At 45.4% G+C, this 22,828-nt stretch overlaps 1 protein-coding gene and 1 pseudogene across 2 annotated transcripts in view; both read left to right on the top strand.

The window, feature by feature from the left end:
- SHANK1 (SH3 and multiple ankyrin repeat domains 1) overlaps window positions 1-22,828 on the top strand; it is a 933,614-nt gene that overhangs the window by 474,587 nt on the left and 436,199 nt on the right. The gene's annotated exons all lie outside the window — the stretch shown is intronic.
- Window positions 16,745-16,863, top strand: LOC143934640 (5S ribosomal RNA; annotated as a pseudogene).

The raw sequence follows: 22,828 nt of genomic DNA on the forward strand, positions 1-22,828 counted from the left end.
AGTATTGCGTTGCAGAGCATTGCAGGATATTGGCGGGTGTTGCAGAGCATTGCAGAGTGTTGCAGGGTATTGGCGGGTGTTGCAGAGCATTGCAGGGTGTTGCAGGGTGTTGCATGGTGTTGCAGGGTGTTGCAGGGTATTGCAGGGTATTGCAGAGTATTGTAGAGTATTGCAGAGTATTGCAGGGTATTGCAGAGTAATGGCAAGTATTGGCAGGGAATTGAGGGGTTAATTTTCGGTGAGCAGCGATGTGGGCACTGCAGATGCAGCCCACATCGCTGCTGACACCGACCTCTTCCCCCTCCGCTGTTCCGATCGGTACAGAGAGGGGGAGGGAGGAACCGGCATCATAACATGACGCCGGTTTGTTTACAAGCGATCACTCCGTCATTTGATGGAGCGATCACCTGGTAAACGGGCGCTATGAGCGGCCGTTTACCGTGATCCGTGATGCGCCGGGTCCTGTGGACCCGGCGGTCACGGATGCTCTCGAGTGCGCGCCCCAGGGGGCGCGCGAGAGCGGAATTCTGGGAGGACGTCATATGACGGCCTCCCAGAGTTAAGAAACCGCCCTGTAGCCGTCATTCGGCTATAGGGCGGTTGTTAAGTGGTTAAATCCCTTTCCCTTCTATCATTTCCTGGCCCACCTCTCAGTCTGCTTCTCTCTCGCGCTCTCTCTCTCTCTCTCTATCTATTTATCTATATATATATATATATATATATATATATATATATATATATATATATAGACATGCTCAGCGCAGTTCATGTTGCCTGAGCAACTTCCTAGTTTCTCCATGCTCTTGCTTTCTTGTGTATTACTTGTATTCTATGTCTGACCTCCTGTGTACTGACTCTGGCTTCGTCTACCTTTTTGCCTGCCTGCCATGTGCCCTGACCTCCGTTGCTCTCCCGTATCCTCTTCTGTCTCAAGTGGTCTTGGTGGCCACGACCTGGTCTCAACCTGGTGGCCACGACCTGGTTCCAGTCTACTGCAAACACTGCAAACCAGCAAAAAGAGGGTTCACCAGCCCTAGTGTATTACAGTAATGCATCATTTATTGATGAATAAAAACAGGTATTATACTGACAATCAGTACAGGTAGACAAGCAATACAAAGACCATCTGTCTCCAGAGCAGCCACAGGTGTGTTTCCCTAAAGTGGGAAGATCCCTTTTGTGCCTGATGAGGGTTACGCATTTCAAGGGTCAGCTCCTCTTCTTCAGAGCCAAATTTGACTGCTGCAAGTCCAGCTGCACCACCAGGGGCAAAAATGAAGAAGCGGGCTGGGGTTTAGACTACTCTCCAGGGAAAAGAGCTTACTTCCATAAGAGCCTGACATATATATTTATTTATATATATGTATATATTTACTGTATTTATCAGCATATAACATGTACCCCAAGCTTAGGAGGGAATTTTAAGGAAAAAACTTACATTTAAATGCCCATCAATGCAGCCTTGTCAGTGTCATTTGCAGCCTTGTCAGTGTCATTTGCAGCCTTGTCAGTGTCATTTGCAGGCTTGTCATTGCAGCCTTGTCAGTGTCGTTGCAGGCTTGTCATTGCAGCCTTGTCAGTGTCGTTGCAGGCTTGTCATTGCAGCCTTGTCAGTGTCGTTGCAGGCTTGCATTGCAGCCTTGCAGTTTAAAAATGGTGCCGCTGATATACAGAGCAAATGTCCTGTGTATCTCAGCGGTGTTCATTAGCTCTTGGCCATTCTCGGCGGCTTTCTGCTTTCCGAGAGTCGCCCAAAAGCTCACAATCGGCAGGGGATCGGCATATAACATGCACCTGCGATTTTTCCCTGATTTTAAGGGGATGATTAGACACGTTATATAGATCTTGATTAGTTGCCACACACAGCTGCTCCAGATTCAGGCTGCTCCAGTTTTGATTACCCCCCTCCCCCCCCCCCACTCTGTTTCATTTTTCTTTGTTAAAAATAAAATAAAAAGAAAATGTACAAAATATATGAAACCACAAGAGTGTTACTGCTCAAGGTGAGTGGAAAACTGCCTGGGTACACAGTACAATGCAAGTAATTTAAATATCAGAGACTTGAAAAGTGTCACAATGTAACAACAAATGAAAAGATTCATTAATGTCCTAACGGTAGATGACAGAAAATAAATCTTTGGATCATATAGTGGGACTCTTTTCAAGTCTTGTGAGTGGCACTGTTCTCTGATGTATGTTTGTATGTGTATACATCGATCAGCCATAAATTTATGACCAGGTTAAGCAAATAGCATTGATTATCTTGTTAAAATGCCATCTGAAAGTTGGTTAGATGTATCAGGCAGCAGGTAAACATGTAGTCCCTGAAGCTATGTCGAAAGCAGAAAATTTGGTTATCAGTTTGTTGCGTATAGGGCTTCTGACCTGTGTCCACAGACAAAAATGACTACAATGCATATGTGAGCATCAGAATTGGGCCATGGAGCAATGGAATAAGGTGGCCTGGTCTGATTAATCATGTTTTTTTACATCATGTGAATGGCTGGGTGTGTGTACGCTTACCTAGGGGAGAGAGGTGGCACCAGGATACAGTGGATGATGTGTGATGCTTTTGGCAATATTCTGCTGGGAAACCTTGGATTCTGCCATTCATGTGGATGTTACTTGACATGTACCACCTGCCTAAACATTGTTGCTGACCAAAAGCACCTTTTCACGGAAACTGTATTCCCTGTAGAAAGTGGTGACCATGCCTCAACAAGTCAGGGCTGTTTTGGTGGCAAAAAAGGGGAGAAAAAAAGGAAACCCACACAATATTTGGTGGGTGATCAGAGTCATGGCTGATCATTGTGTGTATGTGTGTGTGTGTGTGTGTGTGTATATATATATATATATATAAATGTATATATATATATATATATATATATATATATATATATATATATATATATATATATATATTTATATATATAGTTAGGTCCATGTATATTTGGACCCAGGCAGAATTTTCATACATTTAGCTCTGTATGCCACCAGAACAAAATTAAAACAAAACAATCCAAATTAATTTGAAGTGCAGACTTTCAGCTTTGGTTCAAGGGGTTGAACATAAAGATCTAGTCCAAATTTTAGGAACTGAAACCATTTTTATACACAGCCCTCCCCTTTAATTGGACAAATGAATATAATCATAAATACCCTGAAGACTGGAACCCATGGACATTACCAAAGAATGGGTTTCCTCCTTTCTGATGCTTTGCCAGGCTCTAACTGCAGCTGTCTTCAGTTGTTCTTTGTGGGTCTTTCTGCTATTAATTTTGCCTTCAGCAAGTGAAATGCATGCTCAATCGGGTTGGTGATTGACTCGGCCATTGCAGAATATTCCACTTATTTTCCTTCAAAAGCTCCTGGGTTGCTTTTGCAGTGTGTTTTAGATCATTGTTCATATGTACTGTGAAGTAGTGATGGCCGAACGGTTCGCCCGGTGGTCGTTTCGCGGCAAATTTCGGCTGTTCGCGGTCCGCCCGTTCGGCGGACTATTGGCGCCGTTCGCCCGGCGGACTTCCGTGTTTACTATGTAAAAGAACTTTGACCTATGATGACACATCCATCATGGGGTACAGGACAGCCAATTGAGACATTACAACACATGGACACTTGGACATTCCCCCTAACTTATAAATAGACCCGATCTGGCGGCCATTTTACATTCTTTCTTCTGTCACTATAGGGAGAGGTTGCTGTGTGGAGCAGGGAGAGATTGCAGTGACCCAAATCGCTAGCTATTTGGTACACAAAAGTTCTTTTCAGGACTGGTATAGGTGTTAGGTGTATATAGGTTTGCTGTGCTACTGATTGTTGCAGCAGCCTGAGTGTCTTTTGTCAGTTTAGAGAAAGGGACAGGACGGTGTGTCTGCTGTAGGGACAGTCAGTTTAGTCATTAGCTGTTACTATCAGGTCCACAAAAGTGTTATTCCAGTTATTGTTCCAGTAGCCTCTGTTTTGTCAGTTTATATAGGGACAGGCAGGAAGCAGTGTGTGAGGCAGTGAGGGTCAGTTTAATCAGTAGCTGTTACTATATTAGGTCCACAAAGGTTCTTTTCAGGACTGGTATCAGTGGTATGGTAATAGGCTTGTACACGTATAATATTCTTTCTTCCAAATATAGAAAGAATATTATACTTGACTGCTGCCCTTCTGCTGCAGTCTGTTAATCATTCACAACCTACTTGTTCCACAAAGCTCCTTATAAGAACTGGTAATAACCTGGTGTAGGGTGCTATAGTACATAGGGTTGAGTGAGGTACAGTCTGTAAGGACTGGTATAGGTCCACAATACATAGGGTTGAGGTGCACTACTGCTGACCGCTGCCCTATACTGCAGCAGTCCTTCATCGGTATAGGGACTGACATACAGTCTGCTAATCACTCACACACAACCTACTTGTTCCACAAAGGTCCTTATAAGGACTGGTAAGGTATAGGGTACTACAGTACATAGGGTTGAGTGAGGTACAGTCTGCCATTCTATAAGGACTGGTATAGGTCCACAATACATAGGGTTGAGGTGCACTACTGCTGACTGCTGCCCTATACTGCAGCAGTCCTTCATCGGTATAGGGACTGAGAGTTTTGTCACAGGGTCATTTAAAAAATGACAGGCAGAGGAAGAGGCAGGCCCTTCCGCAGGGGTGGTAGGGGTAGGGCAGGAGCAACAGGCTTGAGCCAAAGTGGGAAGTTGCAGAAGGTGTGTTCAATTACTTTAAAGGACACACCAGACTTGGTTGAGTGGCTCACTCAGCCTTACTCTTCTGCACCCTCCTCATCCTCTCGATCTGCACCCTCTTCTTCACTCTCTGCTATGTGCACCCCCAAAGACACTACCACCAACAACACCACCACCACCACATACCTTCTGCTTGAGTCACAGGAATTTTTTTGCCGGTCCATATCAAGACATTTCTGATGCGCAGCCACTCTTGGTATTGGATCAGGAAGAGGAGGTAGCAACAACCGCTACTCAGAAGTCTGACGACAGTACCCAGATCAGCCCAAGGAGGAGGTTGGTCCCCGGTGTTGCTGCCTACTCCGAGATCTCTACTTATAGCAGTGGAGAAGGTGACGTTGACGATGACGTGTCTAGTGATGTCACATGGGTGCCCACAAGAGAGGAAGAGGAGGGGAGTTCAGAGGGAGATATGGACCAGCAGATAGGGAGGAGAAGCAGGAATAACTTACATTGCACAGGAGGGACAAAGCAGACTGCAAATGTATCAGGAGCGAGTCATCGACCATGTACGGTCACATCTGGCGCTCCCAGGACACTGGCACATGTCTCCGCAGTGTGGGATTTTTTTAACGTGTCCGCTGCTGACAATAGCGTTGCCATCTGCAATCTTTGCAGTCAACGCATTAGTCGCGGTAAGCCCAACACTCACCTAGGGACCACCGCCTTAAGAAGGCACATGAGCAGCCATCACCGAGCCGAGTGGGAGCAACGGAACACACAAAGCCACACTCCAGGCTCTCACCATCCAGCCTCGTCTTCTACTTCTCCTTCTCCTCTCTCCTCACAATTGTCCTCCACTCCACCTTCCATTACGCCAAGCTCACGTTTTTCTGCAAAAAGGCAGGCTTCCGTGGGCCTAATGTTCGAGCATAAAAAAATGATGACGCCAGATAACCCTCTTGCCCAATGGTTGACGGCTGGCTTGTCAGAACTCATAGCCCGCCAACTACTGCCATATAAACTGGTGTAATCGGAGGCCTTTCGCAAATGTGTGGCCATTGGAACACCACAATGGAAGGTCCCAGGAAGGAAGTATTTCTCAGAGAAGGGTATCCCAGAGCTATATGGCCATGTTCAGCAGCAAGTGAATGTATCTCTGGCACACAGTGTCGGTGCCAAGATACATCTGACCACAGACGCGTGGTCTAGCAAACACGGGCAGGGAAGGTATATCACTTTTACTGCCCACTGGGTGAACCTTCTGACGGCCGTCAAGCATGTAACCCGTGGCACCCGTGTAGATTTGGTTTTACCGCCACGGATTGCATGCAGGCCTGACTCTTTTTCTTCTCCTCCTCCTCCTACTCCATCCTCCTCCCTCTCCTCCTCGGCTGACGCCTCCTTTTCCGCTGCTAGCGTCTCTCTTCCGCTGCCCCGCCCAAGCTCCCCAGAACCTATTTGACATGCCAGATGAGACGTTGCCATGCCGTGCTGCGTCTGTTGTGCCTGGAAGCCAAGAGCCACACTGTCCCGGCACTCCTTTCAGCTTTGCGTTCACAGGCAGATCAGTGGCTAACACCGCTCAATTTGACAGTTAAAGTGGTGTGAGACAACGGTGCCAATCTGCTTAGCGCATTGAAACAGGGCAAAATCACGCACGTGCCATGCATGGCACACATCTTAAACTTGGTCGTGCAGCGATTCCTTGTCAAATACCCTGGGGTCCAGGACATCTTGTGGCAGGCAAGGAAAATCTCGGCCCATTTCAGAAGATCTTACACGGCCATGGCTCGCCTTGCTGACATTCAGTGGCGACACAATCTGCTGGTCAGACGTCTTATTTGCGATTGCCCGACGCAATGGAACTCAACCTTCTATATGCTTGATAGGCTGCTCCAGCAGAAACGTGCAGTTAACGTCTACCTGTATGAACTCTGCGGCAGAACAGGTTCTGGGGAGCTGGGTTTTTTTTCACCGCGCCAGTGGCTGCGCATGCGCGACGCATGCAGAGTTCTGCGCCCATTTGAGGAGATCACCAAACTGGTCAGTCGCAGCCATGGTGCCATCAGTGACATGGTACCTTATGCCTTCTTTATGGAGCGTGCATTGCGTCGTGTCATTGATCAAGCTGTGGAGGAGCAGGAGCGGGAAGATGAGGAAGTCGCAATGCTTTAAACCTTTCTGGGATCCCTGTTGTGCGTGGATGGGGAGAGGAGAATAAAGAGGACGACATTATCCTGGATGATGAGCAGGAGCCAGGCCACCACACCGCTTCCACTTTAGTGCAAATGGGGGCCTTCATGCTCCAGTGTTTTAATAGGGACCCCCGTATAAAAAGCATAAGGGTCAAGGACAAAATGGCGGAAATGTTACCGCCGTCACAGAGGGCTGGCAGAATGGAGCACTTCCAGGCCTTGCTTCGAGAAATGCTGCATTCTGCCTTTGCGTGCGCTGGCAGAGGAGCAATTCCCACTCCCAGAGAAGGAGTTGCGGGTACCAATCCAACAGCACCTGCAAGAAGAGGCCAGTTTGGAGATGTGTTGGTGACTTCGGATATGAGGTCATTCTTTTAGCCGACCCATCGACAGGTGTCATCCGGATCCAGCATCAGGGAACGCCTAGACCGCCAGGTGTCCGACTACATCGGGTTAACGGCCAATGTGGACGCTCTGAGGAGTGATGAACCCCTGGACTACTGGGTGGGCAGGCTTGACCTCTGGCCAGAGCTTGCCCAATTTGCAATCGAACTGTTGGCTTGCCCCTCATCCAGTGTCCTGTCCGAAAGGACGTTCAGCAGGGGGGGTTGTGACCGATAAGCGTACTCGCCTAGCTCACGACAGTATTAACTACCTCACATTTCTAAAAATGAATGAGGCATGGATCTCGGAGGAATTCAACACATGTGACCAGTAGACCATGTATATGTCTATAAACAATTTTTTTAATCGAGCACAGAGACCTTCTTTCTTCATTTGGCTCACTTCCTTGTCCAAAAAAAGCACACCGTACTATATGCCCGTACCCTCCTCTTTGAAGAGGTTGAGTGGTGTCATATTTCTACTGGGGCTGCTTATTATGAGGGGCTCCCACCATCCCTGTGCTGTGCTGACATCCTCCTGGGGCTGTACCTCTGCTGTGCATATTATGAGGGGCTCCCACCATCCCTGTGCTGTGCTGACTTCCCCCTGGGGATGTACCTCTGCTGTGCATATTTTAAGGTGCTCCCACCATCCCTGTGCTATGCTCATTATGAGGGGCTCCCACCATCCCTGTGCTATGCTGACATCCTCCTGGGGCTGCTTATTATGAGGGGCTCCCACCATCCCTGTGCTATGCTGACATCCTCCTGGGGCTGCTTATTATGAGGGGCTCCCACCATCCCTGTGCTATGCTGACATCCTCCTGGGGCTGCTTATTATGAGGGGCTCCCACCATCCCCGTGCTATGCTCATTATGAGGGGCTCCCACCATCCCTGTGCTATGCTCATTATGAGGGGCTCCCACCATCCCTGTACTATGCTCATTATGAGGGGCTCCCACCATCCCTGTGCTATGCTGACTTCCTCCTGGGGCTGCTTACGGTGCAGGTGTCATTATTGTATGTCACGCTGCTGATGTCAGTGCTCTCTATCATGGTGCTGCTGTCAGTGCTGCATTTCACGGTGCTGGTGTTTGTGCTTTATGTCACGCTGCTGATGTCAGTGCTCTCTATCACGGTGCTGTTGTCAGATGACTCTATCACGGTGCAGGTGTCATTGCTGTATGTCACGCTGCTGATGTCAGTGCTCTCTATCACGGTGCTGCTGTCAGTGCTGTATATCATGGTGCTGGTGTTAGTGCTTTATGTCACGCTGCTGATGTCAGTGCTCTCTATAACAGTGCTGCTGTCAGTGCTGTATATCACTGTGCTGGTGTTAGTGCTTTATGTCACGCTGCTGATGTCAGTGCTCTCTATCACGGTGCTGCTGTCAGTGCTGTATATCACGGTGCTGGTGTTAGTGCTTTATGTCACGCTGCTGATGTCAGTGCTCTCTATCACGGTGCTGTTGTCAGATGACTCTATCACGGTGCAGGTGTCATTGCTGTATGTCACGCTGCTGATGTCAGTGCTCTCTATCACGGTGTTGTTGTTAGATGACTCTATCACAGTGCAGGTGTCATTGCTGTATGTCACACTGCTGGTGATCATTATCGGGATTACCCCCATATGTTGTGAAAATGTACACAATGTATTATGTTTTTATCTGATTGTTTCCATGCCAATAGGGGTAATCCCGATAATTTTTTTACCAAGTATATAAGATGTGGATGCATATGCAAAACGGTTTCGTTTTTATACAATGTTTTTATGACAATGTTTATGTATACTCGTAAGATTATAATAGGCTTATGGAAATTTTGTTTGTGCACTGGGTCCTTTGATTGTTTTGCGGCGGCGGTGATGTGACAGGGGATCCTGATTGCAATGAGTGGACTTGTATTGGATCCCGCGCTTGTCACTCCCAGCGGCTGTCCGTTATCATTGGTTCCCACAGTGTATATTTGTTGTCTTCCGGAAGTGACGTGTGCGTTCCATACACTTGGTCGTGAACAACCAAGGTACCAGGAAGCGAATCTAGCGCACAGAGCAGACGTCCGCGGTTACCTAAGGGGGTTCACCACGAGGAATAAGGCACAGTACACATACTTAATTGCGATTGTTTTTACTATATTTGGTACGCATAATTTTATATGGGGGGTCTCTAATAAAGGTGTTTAAACAATATTACGCTATGTTGGTGTGATCTTGTTTCCTTTATGAAAAACATCGGACCTCCCCATTATGGTGACACCTAGCGACCAAGGAATATAATTGTTTGACATATTGAAGGCTCATATACTCTTGATTTTCTGGTGAGTGTACCCCCAAGGGGGGCTCATATTTTGAGAGCACGAAAGGTGGAACGTGAAGTGGAAGGTGGTTTCTATCTTTCTTCTTATCACGAGCTGGACTCTATCACCACTATTTCATGAGCACAAATGAATGACATCTGAACAAGATTCTGTATGATTTGAGCGCTGCTATATATATAATTAGTGGACTCTTGCTTGAAGATTTGATCTTTTTTATATATATAATTTTATATGTGGCAGAGTGTTGCGTCTATCTTTCTGATGGATTTGTTTTATTTTTTAAGCCTTTTTTTAACTTGCATGGACAGCTCCATTGAACGCATGATGTAGGTTCACAGCAATAAATTCCATATGCAAATACCACACTTAGAATCAACTCCAGACCATTTACCTGCTTAATTGATGAAGAAATAACAAAGGAGTAGCCCACACCTGGCCATGAAACAGCTTTTGATTCAATTGTCCAATTGCTTTTGGTCTCTTGAAAAAGGGGGTGACTATTCTTAAGAGCTGTAATTCCTAAACCCTTCCACCGATTTGGATGGATATACCTTCAAATGAAACCTGAGTGTGCACTTGCAGCCCATATCCATTATATAATTATAGCTGGAATATGTTTTGGTAATTACCTGAACAAATCAAAAATTTTACATGTGTCCACATATATATGGACCTAACTGTGTGTGTGTGTGTGTATATATTTTCTTTCTCTCTCCTCCCCTTATAATGTGTGTGTGTATATATATATATATATATATATATATATATATATATATAATCTGAATAGCCGACATAGGCTGTGGTCCATCGGGTGGGCATCATGTTGCCAACGGTCAATAACACTTTACTGTTTATACTGAAAGTATCCAGACTGCCATCTTTCCTCCCAGTGACAGTGGGTCTTTATTGATGTTGGCTCTGCACAGATTGTTCATTTTTATTGATGCTGAAATATTGCATTGTACACTTACAGATAACCCAGTCTTGGTATGTATACGAAGAACTGAATTGCTGAATTGTTTGATCTACTGTTCTGTTCTAGATGTACGCATGCAAAATGAGCAAACTATCTCTCCACCACCCTTTCAGATTTTGCAGGCTTTTTTTTTTTTGTTTAGCTATGATGTCTGATCTTGTTAGTTTCATACTAAGGCTAACTAGTCGACTAGGGTAAGCATAAGACCGTGTTCCTAGGAGGGTATGAATGATAAATCCAGTCCTGCTCCTCTGCATAATGGGCAATCATTACTTTCAAGTAAAGGCTGCCATAATCATCTATTAATCATTAAAGAGAAATCGGCACACTAAACATTTCATAATTTCCAAGCTGCTTTGTAGAGTCAACATATCACATGAAATAGAAATATACACTATGTACTGTATGTACGCTGTAATATTGGGGATTATTTAGCTTTAGTGTAGAGCTTACCAGTGAGCTGAGACACGCCAGATATGCTTTTTAAGGGCTTGTTGGCCCACTTTTATTAAACAAAAAATAATTTCCATCAAGGATTGCCCACGCAGGGGTTTCAACTTCACAGCAATATTGTAATAACAAACAGAAAATACCCAGCCAGCTGGCTTTGTGGTTAGCACTGCTGCTCAGGCTTTGGCCTCGGTCCTCTTGACCCTGTAACAGTGTCCTAGTTTGGTATACCTCTGCTGACACTCTTTTACAACTTCCTTGCTGCTACAGCCCACAGGTTTGGGCCCTCCATCTCCTCCTTCAGACTGTCCCGTGCAGGTATGCACACTTTTATCTTTCATACCTAGTACTCCTTGGGAGGGTGGAGCCCAAAACCCTGATCCTGACTTTACTATCAGCCCAGGACCCACCTGTGCAATCAAACTCTTGGCTGTTCCCAAATCCCAGGTCCCAGTATTGGAGATTTTTTCCCACCCAGATCGCTGCGAAATCTCTGCGCTTCAAGTCCTCACCTGGATTTTACAAACCTTGGAGGAAACTGACAAAACAGATTCTTCCACATTAAATAATAATCCTGGAGCCCCTCAACCTGTCTGGTTTACGATCCTGAGCGACAAACACCATGACAGGGAACCGTACAACGCATGGGTATGGTTTCTTTCTACACATAGAAAAATCATAGCCCAAACGGCACATTACATTAGAAGAAGAGTGATATGTAGTGTCTGCTTGCAAATATGTTATGCAAAAAGGACTGAAAACATTTGATAGTCTAGTCCAGTGATCTTCAAAGCGTGGCCCTTTGCATGCCTTTATGCAGCCCCAGGGGGTACTATTCCTCCCACTAAAACGAGATACGGTTCTGCAAACTGACAACAATAATGGGGCACCATTTCTACCACTGATACCAACAATAGGGCACTATTCCTCCCAGTTATACCAACAATGGGGCCCTATTCCTCCCCATTATACTGATGATGGGGCACTATTGCTCCCTCTAATACCAAATGTGGTGATGTGTACTCCCACTGATGTCAGGAAAATTTCTACTCCCACTGCGTCAGCCCTGCCCAACTAAAGTCTGAAGGACAATAAACTGGCTCTTTCTGTGCAAAGTTTGGGGATTGCTGTTCTAGCCTAAAAGAGGTATGTTATTTGCTGCCCGTGCTACTTATGTTAAACTTTCTTTTGCTCTTGCACACTTCCGAATGCATGCCAAGGCATAGTTAGAAAAGGGCACAAGACTGACTCGAACCTTACACAGGGCTAAAGATTCTTTCCCTGCCACCACATAATAGGACTGTATTTGGTGATTGGTCATTTAGGTGCCAATTTAAAGAAGGGAGGAGACTGGGGAATCATATACTCATACCTAAAAGTACCAGATATTTCTTTTCACCATCAGCAGCGGAGCAAAAGTGGAGCAAAAGAAAAATGGGCAGCAGACATTTGTAAAACTTGACTTGGCCCTCTTAATCTCATTTACCACAAGCCCTTCCATTGCCTAGATCTTCTCTTAATTGTGCATGAAAAGACAATGTTTCTCAGCTCTAGTCTTTGATATTTTCCAAATTTCCACGCAGAACCTGAGCCATGTTAATTAGCAGCAGACTAAAAAGAACCTTCACAATGTAAAATAGACTGCACACCAATCTCATGAACTGGTTCAGCTTCATTGTCCCGAATCCAATTTGCTGACATGATTCAGTGAATAGCTGCTTCCATGAAACCTTTCTTACACAGTTATTTATTATGAAAACTCCCTTTAAAAGAAATTTTCTCATTACAGTATTTTAGTCATTTATTTTACTTGTAATTCTATGCAGCACTCCAGAAAATATACTCTTGCAGGTCACCGCAGACTAAGGATTAAGAAACTGCAAGTAGAAAATGTAATAAATGCCTCATCAATGGTAGTAGAGTCCAAAAAAGATTGGAGTTACTTTGTATTGGGGTGGCATATCCTACTATATAAAATCCTCAATAGTACTGACTACGGAAATGAAGTGCTTAGGCAACTTAGTAACATGGCAAAAGCTATCCCCTTTGGATAAAGATCTGACTAATGAAGATTTCTTGAACCTCCTTTAGGGAAAAGGATACTTGACTGTTGGAAGCATGGCATCACTGTGGGCGTGACCCTAAAAATAGAAGTTAAGTAGCTACAAAGACCTGAGGTGACTGGGTGGAGACTGAACTTTAAGAAAAGGTTATGCTGAGGCACATCAACTGCGCTTTGTAATTTCAGCTGTCACAAGAGTTGACCACCATCCCGATGTGATGATTTCTCACAGCTATATTGGTGGTTTTGGCCTTGCCAGCAATCAATGTCACTTCATGGGCTATGCCTTTAAGTTAAACTCTAGGGTCAGCCAAATGTCTGTTTGGCACTGTTGGTACTGTAAGGACTGGCCCCTTAAGGCCCATACACACGATCAGACTTTTTGACAACAAACATGCAAATTAGCTGTTTTGGAGCAACATCCGACCGTGTGTACGCTCCATCGGACAAACTTTTTGGGTTTTCATCGGACTTTTGTTGGCTGTGCAAACGGACAAACTTTCTGGCAACAAAAGTCCGATGGAGCAAAGTCTGATCGTGTGTACAGAAAACCATAGGACTTTTGTACAAAGTACAAACAGGCATGCTCAGAACCAATGCAAAAGATCAGACAACAATACAGAAGTTGACCAAAGGTGGCGGTAAAGAGCAGAAAAACCACATGATTTGGTGAAAGTTGGCTGAAAAAGTCCTGCTGTGTGTATGCAATACAAGTTCAGGGCCGACGCCCTTTGTACAAAAATCCAAGGGAAAGTTTGTACAAAGTCCTATCGTGTGTATGAGGCTTTAGACTATGTGAGTTTATGTTTTATGGGTGCTCCCAGTATAACTTTGCAAATGTAAAGGACCATACACACGATCAGACTTTTTGACAACAAACATGCAAATTAGCTGTTTTGGAGCAACATCCGACTGTGTGTACGCTCCATCAGACAAACTTTTTTGGTTTTCATCGGACTTTTGTTGGCTGTGCGAATGGACAAACTTTCTGGCAACAAAAGTCCGATGGAGCAAAGTCTGATCGTGTGTACAGAAAACCATAGGACTTTTGTACAAAATGCAAACAGGCATGCTCAGAACCAATGCAAAAGATCAGACAACAATTCAGAAGTTGACCAAAGGTGGCGATAAAGAGCAGAAAAACCACGTGATTTGGTGAAAGTTGGCTGAAAAAGTCCTGCTGTGTGTATGCAATACAAGTTCAGGGCCGACGCCCTTTGTACAAAAATCCAAGGGAAAGTTTGTACAAAGTCCTATCGTGTGTATGAGGCTTTACAACGTTCGAAATACACAAACCAACAATGCCAAAGTTTAATAAAGCTGTGGCTTTGCCCGAGTTCAAATGTAACTAGAAAAGTCTACAATTTCTGGGGAAATTGTGTGAAGTGTTCTTGCCTCCACCTATTGGAGTGGGGGAGTGACTGGGTGGAGTGGCTTGAATAAAGATTTTTTTTTTCCAAAAATTATTTTTATATTTTTTTCCAAAAAGATATATTTTTTTTAAATTTAATTTTTTTCAAAAATGTTTTTATATAATTTTTTTCAAAAAAATTTATTTCATTTTTTCAACAATAATTTATTTTTATTTTTTCCAAAATAATTTATTTTTTCAAAAAGGATTTTTTTTTCAATTTTTTTTTTTTTCATGGGGTGGTCATAATATTTTGGCTGATCATGCAGTGGTCATAATGTTTTGGCTGATCAGCTTTTGTCACCTCCCAGTCTAGTTTTGAACATGTCGCTATTCATTCCTATGGGACAAATTTCACTGCAAAAACAATATTTTGTGAACCATTCGACGAAACGTTCCACAAAGTAATAGCACACCATCGGGAACAATCCACACGTTTTGGTATATTACTGTCTATGTAGTGTAAAAGCTGTGGGAGGAGTTAGGGTGGTAAATTTGGCTATAATAATAATAATAATGTGAGACTAGAAAATGCATTTCCTAGAGAAAATGCGTGGCAATGCTTAACAGCATCAAAACTGCCCCATCAGAATTGCCCCATTAAAACTGCCCCATCATATTCCTCTATTATAAATAAGTACATGGTGTGTCTGTGCCCATCACTGTGTATAAGAAGCTTTGGTAACCATGGAAACAAAACAGACAACAAAAGCCTGGCTGCCTTAACCACTTGCTTACTGGGCACTTAAACCCCCCTCCTGCCCAGACCAATTTTCAGCTTTCAGCGTTGACGCACTTTGAATGCTACACTGTACCCAAATTACATTTTTATCACTTTTTTTATCACAAATAGAGCTTTCATTTGGTGGTATTTAACCACTTGCAGACCGGACCATTTTGCTGGTCAAAGACCAGACCACTTTTTGCGATTCGGCACTGCGTCGCTTTAACTGACAATTGCGCGGTCGTGCGACGTGGCTCCCAAACAAAATTGACATCCTTTTTTTCCCACAAATAGAGCTTTCTTTTGGTGGTATTTGATCACCCCTGCGGTTTTTATTTTTTGCGCTATAAACAAAAATAGTACGACAATTTTGAAAAAAACGCATTATTTTTTACTTTTTGTTATAATAAATATCCCCCAAAAATATATAAAAAAACATTTTTTCCCTCAGTTTAGGCCGATACGTATTCTTCTACATATTTTTGGTAAAAAAAAAGCAATAAGCGATTATTGATTGGTTTGCGCAAAAGTTATAGCATTTACAAAATAGGGATAGTTTTATAGCATTTTTATTAATAATTTTTTATAATTTTTTTTTTTACTAGTAATGGCGGCGATCAGCGATTTTTTTATTGTGACTGCGACATTGTGGGGGACCCATCAGACATTTTTGACACATTTTTGGGACCATTGTCATTTATACAGTAATCACTGCTATATAAATGCAGTGATTCCTGTGTAAATGACACTGGCAGTGAAAGGGTTAACCAGTGGGTGGCAGTGTAGGGGTTAAGTGTTCCTAGGGGTGTGTTACTAACTGTGGGGGGGTTGGGCTTTCATTTAGTGAACACTGATCTCTGCTCCAATCATGGAGCAGAGATCAGCATCACTAGTTGCTAGGCAGAATGGAGAAATGTTGTTTACACAGCATTTCCTCCATTCGGCTGCTCCGTGAGACGATCGCAGGGATGCCCGCGGCGATCGAGTCCGCGGGTCCCGCGTCCGGACTCAGGGGGGTCCTGACCAGCGCGGGAGCGCGCCGCCGGCGGTGCGCTCCCGATGGCAGGGCGACATTGAATATTGGACGTACCTGTACGCCAATATGCCTGCCCGTGCCATTCTGTCGACGTACATCGTCGTGTGCTGGTCGGGAAGTGGTTAATTACAGCTGGGAGTTTTATTTTTTGCTAAACAAACAAAAAGAGATGCAAAAAAAAAAAAAATCATGTTTAATAGTTTGTTATAAAACTTTGCAAACAGGTAATTTTTTTCCTTCATTGATATGCGCTGATGAGGTGCCACTGGTGAGTACTGATAGGCGCCACTGGGGGGTACTGATAGGCTGCACTGATAGGCACAGTTAAGGCAGCACAGATACTGTAGACACAGATAAGGTGACATTGATGGGGACAGATAAGGCTAAAGCATTCCCACTAATAACAGTAAGCGGTCTTGCTATGCAAGAACACTTAATAATAAAAGGCAGACCCAGGCTGCTGGTGACAAGTACAAGAGACTTGAAAGAGAGCTTTAGCATTGCCTACGGCTAAACCACCCCGAATGAGCCCGCTCTCATCTAATTTCGGAAGCTAAGCAGGGTTGGGCCTGGTTAGTACTTGGATGGGAGACTGCCTGGGAAAGCCAGGTGCTGTAGGCTTTTGCTTTTCTTCCAGCAAGGGTCACTCTCCTCTATGCCTCTTTTTACATTCTTTTTTACCCAAAGCGCTCTGCAAGCCCTCCGGCACACCTAGCTCCTCCAAAATCACCCCTGCCCAGCCCCCACTTTTTATAAGCCCACTTCCCTTTTCTCACCCCTTCTTTCAAAAATACACTTTCTTTCTTCTCTCTCTCTTTCTCTAAATGAAATTTTTTATTTATTTTTTTTCAAAAATGTTTTTTCTTGATCATACATCACGGGACACAGGAGCTTCATTACATAGTGGTTATATAGGCACCTCTGGTGATTGGACACTGGTTAACCCCCAATTAAGGAGAATTCCTCCCCTATATATCCCCTCCCATATGGGAGGCACCTCAGTTTTTTCGCCAGTGTCTATGGTGGTTGGTCACGTAAAACATGTGCTCTGAAGAAAGCTCTGTGCAGGTCCCTGCGGGGGCCTAAGGGCTACAACAAACCGGATCCATATCTCGGGCCGATATTTTGACTCCCAAGATGGTATGGTACCCGGGCCTCGTCATCCGAAGAAACAAGGTTTTGCCTGTAAGTCCTCTCCTATTGGAAGACTGGGCTCTGGGAAAACCAGACTTGGTGTACTATTTACATAGTGGCATGAAAGTTTCTGGCAGAGTCTTTTACAAGGTCCAGGTAGGAGGTTCTTCTGAGAAGGAACCCCAAAAAAACCTGAAGGTTGGCACAACTCTGCCTGTCGTGATGGGTGAAGGCTGTAATCTGTCTGTTTTCAGCAATTCCTGCGGCGAGCACAGGTAAGGGAAGTTAATCCTATATAAATGTATATTATGGATTTCTTCATTGAGTAGTTATATGTCTTACCTGGTTTCCACCACTAGAGGGAGTAAGAGCAGCCTGATGCATACTTACATGCCTTTCAGATACACACGCTCAGTGAAGCCTGGTTCCTCCAGGTGACTCACGTTTCCACTGCACTCTCTGCCACAATAAAGGTAATACAGGGGTCCCACGTAGTCTGGGGGTCCCGCGCAGCTCCGATGGTGGTCCCCTTTCCCCCTGGACATCCGGTGGTCCTCGTGCACACGCGCTAAGCGCGCTCCCGTGCTAATGGAGGGGGGGGGGAGTGTGGTTGCGAGCCGTGCACGTTGGTGTGCACGGCGCTGTACTGCGCAGGCGTCAGGCGGCAATTTTAAAAAAGCCCAGAGCACCAGGGGGCTGTAAGTGGAGACACAGGAGCTGTGAGCAGTAAGCATCCCAAGGGATTGGATCCAGGCAAACCTAAGATACCTACTCAGCATCAGATTGTGCAGTTTAAGCATATATATTTATTGTGAGACTTTAAGCACAACAGTGATTGCACTTTGTACTAGTACCTCTGCTTTGTAGCTTCGGACTATGTCTCCTCGTAAGAGGGTCTCAGGGGGAGGTAACAAAGGCACTGGTAAATCACCACCTAGGTCTAGGGGTTTTAAAAATGCTTGTAGGTTACCACCCCCCCCGCAAGACTGGAGCCAGCCTCACAGGATGAGTCAGTGCCCCTGTCAGGTTTTGCAGCCTCTCCTAATATTTCAGGCCCGGTATATGTCACTGAGGACTCCCTTAGGGCTACATTGGAGGGTTTTGAAGGGAGAATCATGAATTTTATTTCAGCTTCCCTAAAAGATAGCAGGAAAAGGGGTAGACCCCCTCCCTCTGCTGAGATTCCTCTTTCAGATGACACCTCTGACAATGAGGAGAGATCTTGGGACAGGGATCATGAGCAGTCGGATGAATCAGAGGAAGAGGAGAGAGTCCCCTCCTCCCAGGCCCTCAGAAAACAGGTGCAATATTATACTAAATTGGTGCGTACCACATTCAGAATGCCTGCTGCTGAAGTCGCTACGTCCTCTGTTTCTTCCCTGGGACTCAGGAAAATCCCACAGACTGCCTTTTCCTTTCCAATTCATCCCTTAATGGATAAATTGTTGTATGAGGATTGGGGACATCCCGACAAACTGTTTGCTCCTCCTAAAAGGTTTTCTATGCTTTATCCTCTGGAGGAAAGTTTCGCCAATAAATGGGGGGTCCCATCTGTCGATGCAGCTGTTTCTTGCGTGAATAGAAACCTGACCTGTCCTTTGGATAATGCTCAGGTATTTAAGGATCCAACTGATAAGAAGCTGGAAACCTTATTGAAAGCCTCCTTTTCCATGACTGGCGCAGTAGTGCAACCTACATTCGCAGCCGTGGGGTTGTGTCAGTTCCTCAAGGAACAAGTTAAGCAGATGCTTGGCCTCCTTCCCAGTGAGGAAGTGGAGAACTATGCAGAAATACCTCAAATTCTGTGTTTTATGATTGATGCGATTTTGGATTCTATCCAACAAGCATCTCGTTTGTCTCTCCTTTTGGTACACATGCGAAGGGCCCTATGGCTAAAAAATTGGGCAGCTAAACTATCATGCAAGAAGCATTCGATTGGGTTCCCGTTTAAGGGGGAACGTTTATTTGGAGAAGAATTATACAAGTTCGTCCAAAGAATTTCAGGGGGTAAATCTACTCTCCTTCCAATCAAAAGGAGCAAACGGCCATCATTTAGGCGTTCTCTCTCCCCCGGAGCATCAAGCTCTAAGCAGTGGCGACGGCCTTCACAACCTCCCTCTACAGGAAAGGCTCAAGGCCGGGCCCAGGGGCAGAAAAAGACTTGGGGGCGAAAGCCTGCCAAGCAGAGCCCAAAAGCTTCCTTGTGAAGGGGCGCCCCCGCTCGGCCGAGTGGGGGGAAGTCTCCTGCAGTTTGCAGAAGCCTGGCAGGAAGAGATCCGGGGCAAGTGGGTAGTCTCCTCGGTATCTCTGGGCTACAAGCTAGAGTTTCAGGAGATTCCACCTTCTCGCTTTCTAAGGTCAAGGATCCCCAGGGATCCAGTAAAGCAAAGACCGCTATTCCTGGCCTTAGATCACTTACTATCCCAGGGGGTGATAGTGGAAGTGGACCCAAAAGAACAGGGTTCAGGCTTTTACTCGAATCTCTTCACTGTTCCAAAGCCAAATGGAGGTGTCAGACCTATCCTGGATCTGAAGGATCTGAACCGTTTTTTACGCATCCGGTCCTTCTGAATGCAGTCAATACGCGCTGTGGTCTCCTCCCTGCAAGGGGGAGAGTTTATGGCATCAATAGATATCAAGGATGCATATCTAAATGTGCCAATATTTTCCGCACACCAAAAGTATCTAAGGTTCACGGTAGAGCGGCGCCATTTTCAATTTGTGGCTTTGCCGTTCGGGCTCGCTACGGCTCCTCGAGTCTTCACAAAGATTCTAGACCCTCTCTTGGCAAACCTAAGAGCTCGGGGTATAGCCATCATGGCGTATCTAGACTATTTGCTTCTCATAGAGAAAACATTAGCGCTCCTGAACCACAGTGTTACCAGAACACTAGACCACCTGGAATGCCTAGGTTGGATTATAACCTAGGAAAATCGTCCCTACAGCCTGCTACCAGGTTGGAGTACCTGGGTATGGTCATCGACACCGCTCAAGGCGGGGTGTTTTCTACCAAGGCCAAAGGCCTTGGCCATTGTGGGTCTGGTGCTCCTAATTCTGGGCAGAAGATCTTCACCATTCGGTTGTGCATGAGACTGTTAGGGAAAATGGTCGCCTCCTTCGAGGCCGTTCCATTCGCCCAGTTCCACTCAAGGCCTCTGCAAAGATGCATCCTTGCGGCGTGGATCAGGAAGCCCCAGGCCTTGGATCTTCCTATGTGTCTGTCCCCAGGGACATGCAAGTCTCGTTTGGTGGTTACAAACCGAGAATTTGCTGAAAGGCAAAACTTTTCTTCCTCTTTCATGGAAGATTATGACGACAGATGCCAGCCTGACGGGTTGGGGAGCAGTGTTGGAGGAGACGTGCTCGCAAGGGAAATGATCTGCGATCAAGAAGCTATTGCCCATAAATGTCTTGGAGATCCGGGCAGTTTATATGGCTCTCATAAAGTGGTCTTACAGACTACGGGGTCTCCCTGTTCGGGTTCAGTCTGACAATGCCACAGCAGTGGCCTATATCAATCACCAGGGTCTGGTTGCACAAAAAGAGGTGAATCGCATACTTGCCTGGGCAGAAAGGCATGTTCCATCCCTTTCTGCAGTCCTCATTCCAGGAGTGGAAAATTGGCAGGCGGATTTTCTGAGCCGCCAGCAGTTGTGCCCAGGAGAATGGGCTCTGCACCCCGATCTGTTCTGTTTTCAGAACATATGTCACAGGTGGGGTACTCCAGACGTAGATCTGTTTGCGTCCAGATTCAACAGAAAGCTGGACAAATTCGTGTCAAAGACAAGAGATGTTCTTGCTCAGGGGTCGGATGCTCTGACAGTTCCCTGGGATCAGTACAATCTAATTTATGCCTTCCCCCCCGTGCCCGCTTCTGTCACGGTTCCTGGAAAGAATGAAGAGGGAAACAAAGTCGGTGCTTTTGGTAGCCCCGGCTTGGCCCAGACGACCTTGGTACGCAGAGATCATGAAGTTGGCAGTAGGCAGGCCATGGATCCTTCCTCTCCGGCCAGATCTGCTCTCACAGGGTCCAATTTACCATCCTGCTTTACACAGTTTGAATTTTACAGTTTGGCTGCTGAGACCCACATTCTGAGGGATCGTGGGCTTTCAGGGCCAGTCCTTTCTAATCATTGGCTGACAGCTGGTAACGTGGTAAGGGGTCGGGAACGACCCCTTACTTTAAGGTGACCAGATTTTTTAAATGAAATCCGGGGACATATATCTTTTATTTTTTTATTGGCAAATGGTAACCTATTTTATATGCATATATTCCTCAAATGATATATGCAGTGTATGTGGTATGTGTTTATGGAATGATTGTATGATATATATATATATATATATATATATATATATATATATATATATATATATATATATATATATATATATATATATATATACATACGTTCTTTTGCACATTTTGTCCATGAGATTAAAAAAAATACTTCTTAGAATTTTTTGGGATATGACTACCAAATGTTAAGATGATAAGATTGAAAAAATACAGTACTTTTCAATGCATTTATTTATATTATATATAATTATACAATTATATATTTCTTTATATACTGTATATCTCCGTCTCTCTGTATACTGTATCTCCCCTCTGTATATACTGCACCCCCTCGCTGTCTCTCTGTATACTGTATCTCCCCTCTGTATATACTGTACCCCCGCGCTCTCTCTCTGTATACTGTATCTCCCCTCTGTATATACTGTACCCCCGCGCTCTCTCTCTGTATACTGTAGCTTCCTCTCGCTCTGTATATACTGTATCTCCCCCTCTCTCTGTATATACTTTATCCCCCCTCTCTGTATACCGTATCTTTTCTCTCTGTATATACTGTATCCCACCTCTCTGCAGGGGCGTAACTATAGGGGGTGCAGCAGTCGCGACCGCAACCGGGCCCTGTGATGCAGGGGGCCCATGCAACTCCCTCTACATATGGCCGACAGCAGCATAGGCAGCTAGGGGTACCAGTGCACCATGCACACGGGTGGCTGGAGGTGGAGGCTGACTAGCAGAGCTCCATGCTCGATTATCGCACTGGCTGCCCTTTAGTTGTGCATTCCCTGCATAACCTGTGTCCTCAGCCAGCTCCTCAGAGTACCCCTCGCCTGCTCCATGCATTGCCACTGTGTCCAATGTCTGTTCTCCCCAGCCAGAGTCCCGCCTCCCCCGAGTCCGGCCCACACTGCACTGCATACTTCTCCCGGGTAAACAAACTTTAAGCACACAGATGCAGTTCAGCCCTATGAGAGCCGACTCACCGGAGGACACTGCAGGCTTGTCTGCCAGCCCCCCTCCTCCCCCGTCATAAACAGATGATGAAAGGTGTTTCTGGGAGATATGCTGATCGCCTGTCCAGCACACTGGATGGAGCCCAGGCCAACATGAATGAGTGCGCGGCCTACAGCTTGGTCATGGTGAGTGAGAGGACCCCAT

The sequence above is a fragment of the Lithobates pipiens genome, unplaced genomic scaffold, assembly GCF_037356315.1.
Source record: "Lithobates pipiens isolate NorthernLeopardFrog02 unplaced genomic scaffold, aLitPip1_a1.2 Scaffold_27, whole genome shotgun sequence".
NCBI lineage: Eukaryota > Metazoa > Chordata > Amphibia > Anura > Ranidae > Lithobates > Lithobates pipiens.